The sequence below is a fragment of the Neovison vison genome, chromosome X, assembly GCF_020171115.1.
Source record: "Neovison vison isolate M4711 chromosome X, ASM_NN_V1, whole genome shotgun sequence".
NCBI classification, from domain to species: Eukaryota; Metazoa; Chordata; class Mammalia; order Carnivora; family Mustelidae; genus Neogale; species Neogale vison.
In genome coordinates, this window is record NC_058105.1 from 30,519,976 (window position 1) to 30,535,000 (window position 15,025).

A 15,025-nucleotide genomic window follows, 5' to 3' on the forward strand; every position below is an offset into this window, starting at 1 on the left:
AGTGCATAAGAAAGCAATACACGCCAATATGGAAAACCATCCAAGGCGTGTTACACAACGAAGTAAGTGATATTACACCCCCCAGCATGGCTATAATCAAAAAGGTAGACACTGACAAGCATGTGTGATGACATGGAGCAGTTGGGACATTCAGAGACTGCTGGTGGGGTATAAAATGACTGCAGGTTACAGGGGACTTTAGAAGACAGTCCGGACATTCTTTAAAATGTCAACCATAGAGTTATCACATGGCCTGGCAATTCCGCTCCTTGGTAGACACTCGGGACATGAGAATGGCTGTCCATACAAAAACTTGTCATCAAGTGTCTGTAACGACTTGACTCATAATAGCCAAAAGTAGGAAACAACCTGGTGTCTACCAACTGGTGAGTGGCTAAACACAATGTGGTCTATACATGCGATAGAATATTATTTGGCAATAAAAAGGAGGACATTCCCATTTATGCTACAACATAAAGAAACCTTGAAAACACGGTGCTCAGTGAAGGAAGCTGGTCACGAAAGACCACATGCTCCCATTTATATGAAATCCCAGAATAGGCAAATCTGTAGAAACAGCAAGGAGATCAGTGGTCGCTTCCAGTGGGGGGAGGGGGCTGGTGATAAGAGAGTGATCACTCTAAAGGAGACAGGGTTTCTTTCTGAGGCGATGGAAACATTCTAAAAATGGACTGTGGCAGTCGTCACACGTATCTGTGAATATACTAAAAAAACCACTGAATTGTACACTTTAAATGTGAGAATTGTATAGCATGTGAATTATGGCTCAATAAAGCTGTTATTTTTTTTAAGAAAGTAAGCGATAGAATAATGCATATACTATGAGCTCATTTATATAAAAACCCAAAAACTACATATGCATTTAATATAAACATTTGTGAATGTATGTAAATATATAGAAGATGATTTGGAAGGATACCCACCCATCTGTTAGCATTGGTTACTTCTGGAGAGGGAAGCAGGACTGCCTTCTGTAATCACACTTCCCTGTTCCTCCTCCTACCGCTCTGGTTTTTTCTTCAAGTCGCTTTTGCAGGCATCCCTGCCTCTGCCCACCCCTTTAGAATCTCCTTTTACTCTTCAGGCTCTCCTTGAAGTGATGCTAAGACCACACCTTTTCCATGGCCTCAACAACCCCCATCCATCTCCTGGCTCATGTCATTCACCTGCTAGGTACTGTGCTGGGACCTTTGATTCCTTTCTCTCCCTCCTCTCCCAGCCCTCATCCTGCAAATTCCACCAGTCTTATTCCTAATTAACCTGCTCGTCTCTCTTTCCTTCTCTCCTTGTCCCTGGCCTCCCATGTCACCCCAGCCACTGTTGTTACCTCCTGGATCAAGGGAACAGTCTCCTCCCTGGTCTCCCAGCTTGTACAGGCCATTCTGCACACAACAGCCGGAGCCAACTTTAAAAAAAAAATGTGACTCATGTCATATCCAACTCCCTGCTTCAAAACCCTCCAGGAGCTTTCAGTTATACTGTATATAATATGCAAGCTCTTTGCTTTGACCTAATAAGATAGACCCTTTGCCTAAATCTCTAATCTTAGCCCATCCTGCTAGGCGCCTAGAATTTGTTCCCTCTTGAGGGACTTTGCACTTGTCCAAAATGTTCTCCCATTATCCACATCTCAGCTTCAGTGTCAGCGCCTCAGAGAGCCCTTCCCTGATCATCCTAAGCAAGCCCTGACCTTGGTCAGTGTCTCATCCCGTCACCCTGTTTTATTAGCTCCCTTACTGTCATCTGAATTATGTTTCATTTATTGGCTTATTACACATCTTCCCCACCCCTCAAATAGAGACCCCACGAGAGCAGTGACTCTGTTTGCCTTGCTCTTACTGACTCTCTAGCACCCAGCACAATGCCTAGCGGGTGCTCGGTGAATGTCTGAGGAATGAATGAGCTAGGGGACAGATGGGGGTTGTTGAGGCCACGGGAGATGTACGGTCTTAGTGTCCCTTCAAGGAGGGCCTGAAGAGTAAAATGAGATTCTAAAGGGGTAGGCAGAGGAAGTGATGCCTGTGAAAGCAGACCTGAAGAAACAACCAGAGCGTGCGACCCCCAGGTTTGGGGGCTTAAGCAACTAGATAGGTGGCGGGTGCCATTCGCTGCCACTGGAAGACTGAGGGAGAAGTGAGGGGGTGGGGATGGATTTAAGAACAGGGGTTTGGACATATTAAATTTGAGATGTGTGTCAGTCTTCCAGCTGGAGGTCCTAAGTAGCTGGCTGTATACGGAAGTCTAGACCTCAGTCCGGATGTCAGGGCTAGAGACACGAGTTTGACAATGAAATTCACCAGCCTAAAGGGGATGTGGAAAGCGCCGGGAATCACCTTGGAAGGAAGTGGAGAAAGAGAAGTAAGAGGGCCTCACACAGAGTTCTAAGGTCTCTTGCATTTGTACCCCCCAGTCCTAACCTCTTGCTTCCCTGAGTTCCAGAACCACTACCAGACTGCCTTACGTAAACCCAACGCGTCCTGAAAGGACTGCATAGATGCCCACTCTCCAAAGTGGTCCTCCTTCTGCATCCTCTATCCCCTCTTCATCAGCCAATGGGATGCCTTAACATCTCCGGTGCCGTTCCCCACCTCTCCGTCCCTGCAATAGGGCTTCCAGCCCCTGGAGCTCATCATCTCGTGCCTGGAACACCACAACGATCTCTTAGCCAGTAGTTCTGTCCCCAGTCTTGCCCCGCATGCTGCCACCAGGGTCCCTTTAAAGTGCCCCAATCGTGGTACCAGTATATAGCAATGCCATCAGCCAGTATTTATCAAGAAATTCCATAAGTGCTTTACATGCCTTGGTTCTTTACAACAACCTGAAAGAGCAGCACTATTATTATGCCCTGTTGAAAAATAAGGAAATAGAGACAGAGAGGGTAGGTAACCTGCCTAAGGTCACACAGCTAGGAAGTTAGTAGACATAAGCCAAGAGTCTGTGCGTGTAAGCACCAGTATCTCAGCATAGAGTCAGTAAATAAAGGCCTGCTCAATGGATGTGGGGCCCATGATTTTTTTCATGTTGTTATTCTGACCTTGACTCTTTCATCTTTTCTTTCATTTTAAAATCTCATTTCATTCGAATCTCAGACACAATAAAGTTCCGAAAGCAAATAATGGATCTATTGCTGGGGTGCTCAAGGGAGTCAATCGGGGCACAGGCCATTATCCTCCTGCCTCGAGGCTCTGGCAAAGTAGGGTTGGTTTTTCAGTGTTCGGTGAGTGGGGCCAAGGCACAGGGAAATAAGATGGGGGTAAACCTCACGACAACCTGACACCAAGGCATCGCCTTGGCACTGCTCTGCTCTCCATCTCCCGGGGCAGAGTGGCGGGGGGAGATCCAGGCTCACAGAGGTTAGGTAACTCATCTCAGGCTGCAGAGGTAGTCAGAGCCAACCGGGAACAAATGCCAGGAGCTGCCGTGGCAGCTGGCATCCGGTAGCCCAGGTCCCCGCCCCTGTCATTCTGGAGCCCCACCGCCTCTCCCCGCCCCGGGGTGGGATAACCACCAACCGCGTGTGGCTCAGGGCATTTAAATTCATTCAAAGAAAATTACATTAAAAATCGAGGGCCTCAGCCACACTAGTCACATTTCAAGCGCCCACAAGCCACAGGCGGCTGCTGACAGCCCTGTGAGAGTGCGTGGACAAAGATGATGTCCCTCCCGACGGGACGTTTTCTAGGACAGCGCGGCACGGCAGCTCTGCCAGCCACCTCCAGGTGCCGAAGCCTTCTCTCCGCTCTGCCAGTTGGGCTCTTCTCACTTCAGGGTCCTGGGGCAACTCGGAGACCTGCATTAAGGTAATAACCTTCATGATTGCGGCCCCCTCCCATTGTTCACCTCCTTAGCAATGTCACCCTTTATATCCGCTGCCCACAGTTCATCCTCAGCCTTGTCCTGCCTGCCTCCTCCTCTTTCTGGGTCTGGGAAGGTGGAGCTCCCGTGGTCATTCACTCTTGTGCTGCTCCCCACCTGGATGACCGAGAGGGGGACAGCCCCTTTAGGGCCACACGTCTGGAAGGCCCCCTAGAAGTAGAGATGCCGGACGGCTGTCCGCAACCATGCCCTGTCATGCCACCTGCTGCCTGCTCAGCTCTTGGGGGCTGGGGGGGTGCTCACCCCAACCCTGGCCCAGCTGGCCTGAGAGCATATGATTTTGGAGCTGGTAAAAGAGACCCAGAACCTTTTTTTAAGACCCCAAGTTACCCGGATATAAATGAAACGTGATATGATGCTAGAAGGCAGGCAGCTTATTATCTGCTCTGCACACAGGAGGATGAGGGGGGAAGAGAGGAGACAAAGGACCCCCAGGGATAGCGGCGCTAACTAAGATACACTCACTCACCGTGGTCATGGAGAACGGACGGGGCAGGTTATTAAAGCCAGCTGATGATCCAAAAGGCACCCTGAGATACATGATGTGACCCATCCATGCCCTTCCTCGAAACCCTGGCTGATTAATGCCTCCAATTAACTTTTCTCAGTTTGACATTAAAACGAGTACGTATATTCCAAGCTGATACTAGCTGACGGCTAGAGGAGGTGAGCAAGAGCATGAGGACTGGGAAGGGTGAAGAGCCTAGAATGATCAATTTGCCACTGAAAATCTCCCTGTGGGTATCTGAGAGTCCCCTGCACACACTGTCCAAAGAGGGGCTCTGCCTGTCGAGGTGACTAAAGAGTTGAGCCCCCAAGACCTTTTCTGGAGGCCCACACCAAAGATGTATATATTAAAGAGTCAAGCCTGGGGTCTCCAGCTGGATGTCTCTCAGTCCATTATGAGTCCAGGCTTATGGTATAAGGTGGAGACTATCAGAACCCCCACCTTCTCATTTCCAGAAGCTTCTGAAGCAGAAGTAACTTCAGTGCAGTTCGTGCCACTTAACAATGAGCTGTGGCAGGGGAAGGCAGGCTCTGCCCCCCAACCCTGTGACAAGGGGGGGGCACACTACCTCTGAAAACACAGCTGTAAAATGGGGGCACTAAGCAACACTCAGGGTGCTGACGTTCTCAAGCTCGAAGTGCTTAGAGCACAGTGATAAACGACGGGGGGCCAGAAGACAAAATCGACATTCCTGAAAGCAAGAGTACTCGCTGGAGACATTTATTGGTTTCTGTCTTCCCTCTGAAGGGGGGAAAGTAGGTCAACACACTCAAAGCCCTGTGACCAGGAACAGTGGGTCTGAGAGGGAGTCATTCGCTGAGTCCTGCCAAAATGAAGCAGTGAGAGATGCGCCTTTCATTTTAGGCCATTTGGCTGCGATCACTCGGCTTTGGGGGGAAAACTCGAGCTGTTGATCCCCTGGTGTGTATTCCCTGCGGGCCCTGGGAGCTGGGGGCAAGGGGAGGCTCGCATTTTAAAACCAACATGGAAATGCTTGGCAGGCGTGAGCTGGCAAGCGCAGCGATGTTTATGAGCGCACTGCGGGCCTCCTTTGGCTCTCAGACAAGGTGGACAAGGCTTGGGGCAGCTCGGCTAAATATAGGCAGCACAGGGGGGCTAAGCAGCCGAGAGCTCGGTTTCATTTCCAGGTCTCGCAGTTAACCTTGGGGCAAATTCCCCGAGTGTCTTTCTTCCATACACTGATTTGTTCTTAGGAAGGCAGGGCTCTTGAATAGGCTTTCCTGGGCCTGGAGAAGGTTCACAGTGGGTCTGCTGTGTTTTCTTGCCTCGTCTTCCCTCAAAAGATCCAAGTCTGGGGAAGAGACTGGCTGAGACTCGGTGGAAGGGGATGCAGCTGATATTCTTCTGGAAACAGGACGAAGTCACAGTGACCCACCGGGAGCCACAAGTCCTCCTGGACTAACCAAGGTTGTTGCCTACCCAGAGCCGGAAGGAGGCTACCCGACCCCTGGCACGGAAGCAGAGGTGGCAGCTAAGCATACAGAAATGCCAAATCAGTGCGCCTGCTGCCTGCTGCATGGCTCTCAGGCAAGCAGAGAGAAACACAAGAATTTAGGGAGACAGTTTGAGCAGAAGATTCAGAAAGCGGGGGTGCCTGGGTGGCTCGGTCACTGAGGCATCTGCCTTCGGCTCGGGTCGTGATCTCAGGGTCCCGGGATCGAGCCCCATGTCAGCCTCCCTGCTCAGTGGGGAGTCTGCTTCACCCTCTGCCTCTGCCCCTCCCCTGCTTGTGTGCTGACTCACTCTCTCAAATAAATTTTTTTTAAAATCTTAAAAAAATAGGAACAGTCAGAAAGCAGGCAGTTCCCACCCTTTGTCACTGTCCACATGCCGTTCCCATCCTCAGCCAGATCCCACTTGTTCGGAAGCAAGGAATCCAGACCAAGGCAGCTGCTGGCCAGTCTATAGTTAGGTGTCAGTGTTCTTGGGAAAAACCTAGACTCATCAGGGAGCCCAAGAAGCTGAGCTCAAGGAAACGATTTAGTATTTCCTGCTTCAAGACTCTTGGCCCTAATCCCATTCCTGGACACTTCCACTAGAAGTCAGCATATCCCTGTGTGGAAGGGATATGTGGCAGCAGTTCCTCTTGTTCTCAGACTGCAATATTGATAAGTGTTTCTTTTATAACACTGCGACCCTAAAGGAAAATATAAAGTAGAAAAGAAGAAGCACTCTACTCCCACCACCTAAATATTAGTACTATTAACAGCCTTTCTGGAAATTCAAGTATCCAAGACTGGAGTCAGGCTCCCGCTCTGTTGCTTGGGTAAGTTACAGGACCTTTCTGAACCTCAGTTTTCTCATCTGCAAAATGAGATACTACTCACTAAATAAAATGAGATACTACTAGACGACACAAATTACCCAAGTGTTGCAAGGAAGAGAGAATTTAAGTAAAGCGGTTTGGGAGTCCCCAACAAATAGGAAGTGATCAATAAAAGCTGGTCGCTGCCATCATCATCCTCATCATCACCATTCTACGTGCCTACGTGCCAAACCATCATACTGATGGCTGCGTACCGTTTCATTTAGGGATGGTACTACTTCCTCACTGGTCAACATTCCTGCTGTTTCCAAGACATTGCTACTACAAAGCTGTTGCCAAGAACATTCTTGTATGTATGTTTTCTTGAACATCTCTGACCATTTCCTCAACATGAAATTCCTAGAACTGAATTCACAGGGTTATTTTTAAGGCCCTTGTTACAGACCGCAAAATGGTGTACTAGAAAGATCGTACTCACTCACACCGCCACCGCCAGCACAACATGTACCAGTACCTGTCTCTTCCTATTTTCGCCAACACTGAGTAATAACATCGTTTTAAGTCTTTGCCAACTTCACAAGGAAGAAAATTTTCATTCGTATGCTTTGATTATAAGAAATGATATACGCTTGATGCTCTCTGTTAAACTTATACAGGAACTCACTTGTTCCCAGAGACAAAAATCTGTAACAAAGTCTTAAGAGATTCTGAAATGAAAACACACAGGGACAGGTGCATAAAAATAATTCATGTTTGAGTAGTTGATATACTCATTTTTTAGCCATTATTTAATTGCAGAGTATATAGAAAACTGTAGATCTTGATAAGGAAATTATAAAGTAAATACTTTTTTATTATCATTTACGTCAAGAAAGAGAACTTTGCCAGCTGCTTCAGAAGCCTGACACATAGAGCCCAAACCTAAAATTAACTACTAGGCTGACTTTTATGGTAATCTCGTCCTTGCTTTTGTTTATAGCTTTATATCGTCCAAGTTCCAACTTTTAATGCTGTTGTTTAGTTTTGCCTTTTAAAAATATTCTGTCTCTTTCACGCTGCAGTTTAGTTTTGCCTTTTTTAAATACTTTAAGTCTCTTCCACTTTAGTAACTGATACACTTGTAATGAAAATTACACTGGATTATAATAGCATATAACTTAAAGAAGCATATGCTCGTTTGTTTGTTTGTTTTTAAAGATTTTATTTATTCATTTGACAGAGAGAGATCACAAGTAGGCAGAGAGGCAGGCAGAGAGAGAGAGGGGGGAAGCAGGCTCCCTGCTGAGCAGAGAGCCCAATGCGGGACTCGATCCCAGGACCCTGAGATCATGACCTGAGCCGAAGGCAGCGGCTTAACCCACTGAGCCATCCAGGCGCCCTGTTTGTTTGTTTGTTTTTAATGGTGCTTTACAAACACATAAAAACATACACAATTTCTTCCAGGGCATAGAACTGAATAAATTACTCTGCCTCAAACTTGGCATGTCACTTCACACGGTTACCTGTATTGATTGGTTTGGGCTTGAAGCAACACCTCTAATGTCTGCATCATTTTAACATTTTCCATTCAAGCTTCAGTGTTGGTTACGAGTCAGGATTCTGATTTTCAACCTTTTTTTTTTCTCAGCCTATCAGAGAGAGCAGATTCTTAGCTGAAAACTACAGAATCCACTCTGACTAGTTTAAACAGAACAGAAACTTATTAAATAATATCAGACCATCTACTGGCTCTCTCAAGCCGATATGGTCACGCTCTGAAGAAGCCAGAGAGGCCCAAAGCAAAGCAGAGTCGTGGTTTCTACTCTGGCAGAGACAGCACTGCCTCTGCCCTGGGTAACCTCAGCTCCCACTAGCCTTGTCTTCCATTTGGAATTTCCAAGCTGCTGACACCTCCCTTCGAAGAGCCCGTCGAAGCCCGTCTAAGAGAATGCCGGGCTGGACGGCCAAAAACTGTGCGATGTTGTCCATTGGTTGCTGGTTTCTCCCACCCAGGACGCTGACCTGCCCTAGGCTGGATACCAGAAAGCACAGAAAAGTTTTCTGTACATTTTGCTTTTTCCTACTCAACTCTTCAGTAGAACATAAACCTTTAAGGGCAGAGACCAGCTCGGAATCACAGGTGGACTGTTGATTAATTATCCACTGTGTTCATCAACAAATAATTCTGAATCCCTACTCTGGCATGGTGCCAGGTGCTAGAGCTACTACCGTGGGCAAGATTTAAAAAAAAAAAAGAGCAGTGTTGCAAGACAACAAATACATAGACAAATCAATAATCATGATCTCAGATGAGGGGAGGGGCCAGGCTACCTTCGATCAGGTGGTCAGAGAAGGTCTCTGTGAGGGACTGACAGTGGAAGTAAAACACAAAGCATTTGAGGGGCGCCTGGGTGGCGCGGTCTGTTAAGACTCCAACTCTTGGTTTCGGCTCAGGTTGTGATCTCAGGGTCGCGAGATCGAGCCCCGCATCGGCGCTCCTTGCTCAGTGCAGAGTCAGCTTGCGACTCTCTCTCCCTCTGCCCCTCCCTGTTCTCTAAAATAAACGAGTAACTAGATCTTTAAAAAAAGTAAAGCATTTGAAGGGTTAGGGGAAGAACAGTCCTGGAAGAAGGGAGATCGTGAGAGGAAGAAACAAGATCCACTCTAGTGTGAGGCTAGAGCGTGACGAGTCAGCAGGTGACTGAAAGGTTTGAATTTCTTTTTTAAGATTTTATTTACTTATTTGACAGACAGAGATCACAGGTTGGCAGAGAGGCAGGTAGAGAGAGAGGGGAAGCAGGCTCCCCGTTGAGCAGAGAGTCCAACACAAGGCTCGATCGCAGGACCCTGGGATCATGACCCGAGCCGAAGGCAGAGGCACCCCAAAGGTTTGAATTTTAATCCAAGCCTGTGGAGGAGCCATCAGAGGTTGTGAATGGCAGGCAGTGACGTATCTGGTATTAGAGTCTTAAGGACCACTCTGGGTGGTGAGTGGGGAACAGGCCAGCAGGGAGACAGAAACACTTAGGTTTCTAAGTGTTTAGAAACACTTAGGTGAGTAATCCAGACGAAAGCTGAGGGTGCTCTAGACTACGGGGGCTGAGAGAATGACAGGTGGTCATACAGGGGACGTGCCTCAGAGTTGGAGCCAACGGGAATCACTGACTGGCTGTGGGAGGGCAACCGAAGAGAACCGAGGATCACAGCCCACTTCTGTGGGGCCTGAACAACAGCACGGAGGAGGCCGACAGTTCCTGAGATAGAGAAGAGCGGGCTAAGGGAGGAATTCGAGTTCAGATTTTAACACATGGGGTGCCAACACTTACAAGCCTGGACATGGCAAGTAGATGGTGAAATACACACGAGTCTTGAGCTCAGAGGAGAGGTCAGCTGTGGCATGACTCCGTGCCAAGAGGGTCCTCTGAGAGGATTCGTGAGGATATGTGAAATGGAAAGGACACCGCTCAGAAGAGGAGATTAAGGCAGAAGGTCTAGTTGCTCACTCCTTGCAGGACCCCAGGGGAGCCTGGAATCATAAGTGACCCTGGACCCATCCCCTGGCAATGTGGCCCTCAGAAGGTTCTCTGTGTCTCTGATGGACGATGTTGGTTTGCGTCTCCGGAGCAATGGGGCAGGTTGTACCAGCTCACAAGGACCTCTCAGAATTATCTAACGACATTCATGATGTACCTGGTTTTTGATGTTGGAATCCCGAGTTTTGTTTCAGGGCCTCAGATGCTGAGGCTTGGGTGGGCTTTCCTGGGCGGAGACATATTACAGGCGTCCCTACAATTTGCTGTTAGATGCTCCTGGGTCGCCTTCCATGGGGAAGAACCTTAAAGCCCATGCCTGGCTGAGGCCGCATTTTCCAGCTGCCTGTCTCTGTGTCCTTTGCTGTGAAACCTGAGCTGCGAATAAAATCTGCTGTTGTGGCTCTCGAGTCCTTCTAGGGACTCGCCCAACTTGGAGCGGTGGTGGGACCCTCAAAACGCAGCCATTGCCCTCGGAGAGCTTAAGTTTTCGCCAGAGAGGAGAAAAGAACGAGTGTGAAGCAAATAGGACGCTAGCGTTCGGTCAGCCTGACAGTGGCGACTAAGCCTTTTTTCATCTGTGTATGCCCCAGAGAGGGGTAGGTCGGTGGGAGGTCCTCAGGAGACGTGTGCTGGACTTAGGTGGAACACGCTGGATGGGCAGGATTTCGCATAAGCTAAGAGGTGAAGGAGGGCATGCCAATTGGAGGAAACAACTTGATGGAGGCCCGAAAGCTTTTTCTGGGCGGTGCCCAGTACGAGAGGGGGTGGCACAGTGTATTCCTTCTGCGCCCACTCAGTCACTTGCCAGAGAGCAAATGGAGGCTGAGGCCTGGTTCCAGATCTCACTGCATCACAGCTGGGCTCATCTCCCCATGCCCCCAGGATTAAAATTCTAGATGGGGCTATGCTAACTGGTCATCCTGAATTCCATATGGCAGTTCCAAAGCCAAAACCCCCAGCACTTACGCTTCTCTAAACAAGCTTTCCTTAGTCCCAGGGTAACTTGCAAGAGAAATCGATTAATAACTACTTCCCCCAAAGCAAGGCTCCCGTGAAGGGGAACATGGGTACCCAGGGCAAAAGAGAAGATGCTCTCGGGGAAGGACCAAGAGGTTTCTGTCTGTCTGAACAGTAAAGAGGATGGAAGGTTTCATACTTAGAGCTCAGAGAGCCTCTCCTAGAACCATCACCCCCTCCCGCTCAGGCAGGTGGCTCAGAGATCTGAGATCACACAGCGGTCCACGGCTAATGCGGGACCAGAGCGCCGCGGCCCAAGTCCTGGCCCAGGGCCCCATCATGTTTTAGCTCCCTGCTTAGTAGTTGTACCCTGCCCTAAGAATCATCACCCACAGAAGGCGGGTGCAGTACGGTTCCCAATGAGCAACCAGCCCTCGTGGAAGCACCTTAAGGGCCAGAACACAGAAACAGGGAAGGGCAGCAGCCGGCGGAGCCAAGGTATTACAATCCCAAGGGCTAAGTGAGACAGGTTCCTGACTGCTTTATGGGCTCGGCGGCCTCACTGTTTCTTCCCAGCTTTGAGCCAAGTCAGGCACACTCTGTCGTGGGATGGGGGCTCGGGGAGAACAGCGAGCCAAACAGACCCTCCTGCTGGCACAGGTGTGAGGCCAGACTCTTAAATGATCAGCTAAAGGTGGGGGTGGGGAGGGCGGCGGGGTGAGGGGTGGTGATTGCCACCGAAAGCCCCGGCCCAACCAGCAGCATCGCCTCCCACCCAAGGCCTGCGAATTCAGGGCAGCTGGAGCGAGAGCTCCCGGCCGTGCCAGGCAGCCAGGGCGGGACGTCCACGCCAGCAGCCTCTGTGCCCTGCCCCGCTCTCTGACTCGGAGCAGGTGACAACTAGGCTGGGCCGGTTCCTCGGCACAGTGAACCCAGGCAACAACCGAGCTGGCAGGCAGCAGACTTAAGGACTGAAGTCACTTCCTGTTGGGGACCCCAGGCGCTCCCACACAGCTCGGGCTTCCTGGGAGGATCACAGGTGTGATCCTGGGCCAATCACAAAAATGTGAGAAAACTCCTCTGGGCAGTTGAAGGAGTCTAGAAGGGGACATCTCTATGTGGACCAAATCAGAATGAATGACTGCCTCAGTGCCTGAATCTCTCTCACAAAATGCGTGTTAGTCTCAGTCCCTCTCAGTATGTCCAAATCCTTCCTCTAAAAAAAAGCATTATAATGTCACTACAGTAAATAACCTCACAATTCTGGTTGAGGTGAGCCAGGGAGGAGTCAGAAACAACTGGATTTGTGCAGATAAGGGACTCTTATCCTTTAAACTGCAGAACTTTTAAAGAGTTTTGATGACATAAAATACATGCGTATATATTACGTGATTCCCAGATCTCTTAACTCTCTCAAATCTTTTTTCCGGCTAACCCAGGGTAATCAGAAGTGACATCCTGTACTGCGTTAAACCATTTTGTTTTTCTGTCCCTTTTCAGGATGTCAGGCCTTCAGTGGGCCCTGCGCCTGTCAGTCTGACCTTCTCCCCACCCCACCCATCCCCCACTCCAACATCTCTTCCCGTTGCTTCTAATCTGTATGGCTGGGAAACCAGGTTACAGACCTCTTCAGAGCTAGCTGCCATTATAAGCAAGCCACTAGAAAAGGCCTAGGGAATAAAATGTGTGGCTTTAATGCTATCTCTGTTTGAGGGAGTTTGTAGCTATTTTCTCCTTCCACAACCGGGGCAAATTACCAGAGGACAGAAGGTGCCAGACGCCTGGCCTAGGGTTAAATGTTGTGCTATTGAGTATCTCCCTGGGATCACGCCAGGCCTCAAAGTTCCCTGTCCCCACACCAACTCCCTGGCTCAGTCAGCTCTGAGTGACAGAAAATTGGGAAGAATAGCTAAGAATAAACATGAGGCCATGCCAAAGTCTTCTTTCAGAAAAATCCAGTGCTGACAAAGCAGGGGCAACACTGACTTGGGAGATCTGCTCTAACTTCCAACAGAGGAGCTTCTCTGCATTGTTCCCAGAACCGTGAGGCGCTGAGCATAAGAAATAACATGGAGGACATGGGGAGATGGAGAGGAGAAGGGAGTTGAGGGAAATTGGAGGGGGAGACGAACCATGAGAGACTATGGACTCTGAAAAACAATCTGAGGGTTTTGAAGGGGTGGGGGGTAGGAGGTTGGGGGAGCCTGGTGGTGGGTATTGTGGAGGGCACGGATTGCATGGAGCACTGGGTGTGGTGCATAAACAATGAATTCTGTTCCACTGAAAAGAAAGTAAATTTTTAAAAAACGAAAATAAAAGAAAAAGGTGATTTCTCAAGCTTAGGCAGATCCTTAGGGAAACCCAATGGTGTTTTTTAAAAAAATGCACTAATCAATTAAGTGCACAATACTCTATTGTTAACGTTGGGCACTACGCCCTACAGCAGCTACCTAGAACTTTACTCCTCTTGTATAACTGGAACTTTATGCCCACTGAGCGACAATCCTCCATCCCTGCACCCCCCCATCTCCTAATAACACCACCTTATTGTCTGCCTCTATACCTTTGACTATTTTAGACACCTCGTGTGTAAGGAATTGCGCAACATCTGTCCTGTGACCAGCTTATTTCACTTAGGATAACATCTCCGAGGTCCGTCCATAACTCACCAAATTTTATATATTCATTATTTGCAATTTTTTTTTTTTGGATACCAATTATACCTCAACAAAGCTGTGGGGAAAATGATAAATAAGCCATGGGTTCTACCTTCAAGAAGAAAAAAAAAAAAGCACTTATCAGAAGTAAGCCAAACAAGGTGATTTTGGAAGTTTTTAACTGTAGCAATACTTGAGATCTTTCCTAAAAATCTTGGGAGAAAAGCGACTGGTGCAATTTACAAGGCGATAGCAATAGCCATCGTGTGTTCCATATTTTCACGATTTAGAAACCACTCTCATAGCTGTTGCTTCATTTGACAAGCTGCAGGGAAGGCCGTTCTCTCTCCCAGCCTCAGCCATCACTTACTTGAAGAACCAACCCTTGAAAATGTTCGTTATTCACAGCGAAATCCCTACCATGTCCACTTCCTCTGTAGGCAAGGATTACCACCAGGTATTACTGGGAGAGCTGGGCCAGGCCCCGAAGGCCCAGCCATGTGCAGGATAAAAAAGGAAGATGGTCTAGATGCTGGGGCCCCTGCCCTCTGGGGACTTCTAACCCCAGAATTCTGCCTCTGCCAGACCATTAACCCCCACAGGATGCAAAGAAGTCTCCCTCAGCCTGTCTGGTATCTTTGTTAGCCCAAGCTGGAAATAATCAGCCAGAATCCACAGGTCATCATTTCGTGATGTGGGGTTGGACATCCCCACGACCAGCAGGATCATCATAGTGGAAATGTTATTGGTCATCTCTGAACCTTGATTTGACATTTGTCAATCAGGAAAGGTAAAACTCATCCCCACCTAGTTTCCAGATATTTGAAGAAGACAAATGAAATATCACAGTAGAATATTTTAGGTTTTAAGGTGAATTTCTTTGAAGTCCTTGGAGTGATCACGTTAAGTCTCAAAGAGTCCAACTGGCTAAAAGTTAAACCTCTTCCACAACTTCAAAGTTTTACTAGAAACCATACGTAAGATCTCCAACCAGAGATATAGAAAAGGGGGAAATCTTGGGATTTGATGTTGGGGAGGAGGAGGGATCTTATGGAGGAAAGTGATCATAGCCGAGATACGAAACAGGAAGAGGAAGACATGAAAGTGTCAAATTGAAGAATCAAAATCGTGCTATAGTAAAAGAAAAAGGAAGTATAAACAGCCACCCTCAAACGATGTTTTCACAACTAGATTTACAGATGACATA